Here is a 1869-nt window from a genome sequence, read left to right on the forward strand (position 1 = left end):
TATATATATATATAAACAAAAATACGAAACAAAAGTGATGTCAAACAGGCCCTAAGCATTCTGAGATTTTGGATCCATGGTAATAAAAGTTCATTCCAAAACTAAGAAAAGATTTGCAACTGTTACACAAATTATTAATCAAAATCTATAATACCCAGAAGTTATCATTGGGAAAAAAAAAGAAATTAAGGCTGGCTGGTTTGAATTATGAAGCAACAATAATGAGTAACCTGTGGGTAATGATTCACCTAAAAAAAACAAAAAAAAAAAAAAACAAAACATTACCTACTCCATTTCTTTTCCTAGCAAGGAAGCCCATTGCTTGGTTGGATATGACTGGCTCAACTAGTCCCTCAATGCAATTCTGCGAGACAAAAGAAAAGGTCAAACTAAGTAAAAGAATGAAGCTGCATAACAAGAGCAAATAAAAGGAATTGACAGCTATGTCATCAATCTCTACACATACAAATTAAAATTTTAACAGTAAATGTCAAACCAGCTGCAACAAGAAGGGATATACATTTTTCTATTCATTCTGAGATTTTGGATCCATATTAATAACTGTTCATTACAATACTAAGAACAGATCTGCAACCATTAAGTAATAATTACTCAAAATATATATTCTCCAAGCCTTATGAAAACAGAAAGATGAAATTTTTCATGCAGCAGTAATGAATAACATATGGGCAAAGATTCACAGTATGGAAAAAAAAGGGAGAAAACATTCCCCAACTCCGTTCCTGTTATCATAATTACTTCACATATATTAAGAGAATGAATGACTTTGCTTAGAATCACATTTCAGATGGATGCAAAAGAATATAAGATAAATAAATCTCTGTTTTAAATAGAAGACCATTCTAGTTCGCCCAGACATTAAAACAAAACAGTTGACTACTCAAATCTTTCTTTATTTCCCAGCAGTCAAATCATTCCTAAATTTCAACTTTCTTTTTCCATAGTTCTTTGGTTATGACAAAATTTTCAATAAATTTACAATTTTTTTCAGAAATTCAGGGATTAATGGCATTCCTTCGAGACACCCAAACGTTCTACAGATCATTCAATCAACCAATCTATTGATTTTTTTGTGGAAAACACCCCACATCTTCCACTAATTACCAAAATAAATAGTGAAAATTCTAACCTTTGCATTTTTTAACTCTGTCAATATATTAAAATTATACATTCAAAGAGCCAAAAAAAAAAAAAAAAAAACTAAAACATTTCGATTCATAATTTCCATTTAATGGCTTAAGGTCATATACGAATCAACAAAATGCACAGCTTTCAGAATTAAACATTACTAATGACAGAGATCTAAGAAGAACTAAACTTACCATTGAAATAACTCCTCTCTAACAAAAACATCTGACCAAAAATAGCGCAGAAAAACCAAACAAAGAACGAATATTACTTATACATTACAATCTCACAGAAACCAAAGAGGATGAAAAAAAGAAAAAAAACAGCAAATGACAAAACCGTAGAAGAACTGAATCCCAATGCAAAAACTCGATGAAAAATCTTGGCAAAGGTGTCTTTTTTCTTACCTCCAACATTGGGTGTAATGAGGGTTATACTTTCCTCCGCTCCAAGCGAAGGGCAGCCAGAGAGAGAAAATGAGAGCTTCAGAGTTATATATAGTGAGAGAGAGAGAGATACAGGGGACAACTCAGGTAATCTATTAATGGCGTCCCTTCCCGCGGTTTCTTCTTAGCAACGGCTTCGAAAATCCTTAAATTACACAAAAAAAAAAGCCTTGTCAAAATTGATCGAAGTTCACGAACAGCAAAGAAGCTCGTGTTTGGCTCGTTTCGTTGAGCTAATGAGCCGGATACCAACAACATGAACAAAGATTTGTTT

The 1869-nt window shown here is 32.5% G+C and overlaps 1 protein-coding gene across 2 annotated transcripts in view; it reads right to left on the reverse strand.

Annotated features, from left to right (window-relative positions):
* The window catches only part of LOC110028665, a 9608-nt gene extending 7999 nt beyond the window's left edge, over positions 1-1609 (reverse strand). For both annotated transcript variants that reach the window (XR_002294445.1, XM_020730613.1), the window contains exons 1-2: positions 1557-1609; positions 286-364 (exon numbers count right to left, since the gene is read on the reverse strand). The gene's annotated coding sequence lies outside the window, so the exon portion shown is untranslated. The remainder of the gene's footprint in view (positions 1-285; positions 365-1556) is intronic.
* Between the last annotated feature and the right edge of the window lie 260 nt (positions 1610-1869).

This window comes from Phalaenopsis equestris, unplaced genomic scaffold, assembly GCF_001263595.1.
Source record: "Phalaenopsis equestris unplaced genomic scaffold, ASM126359v1 Scaffold000521, whole genome shotgun sequence".
Lineage (NCBI taxonomy): Eukaryota > Viridiplantae > Streptophyta > Magnoliopsida > Asparagales > Orchidaceae > Phalaenopsis > Phalaenopsis equestris.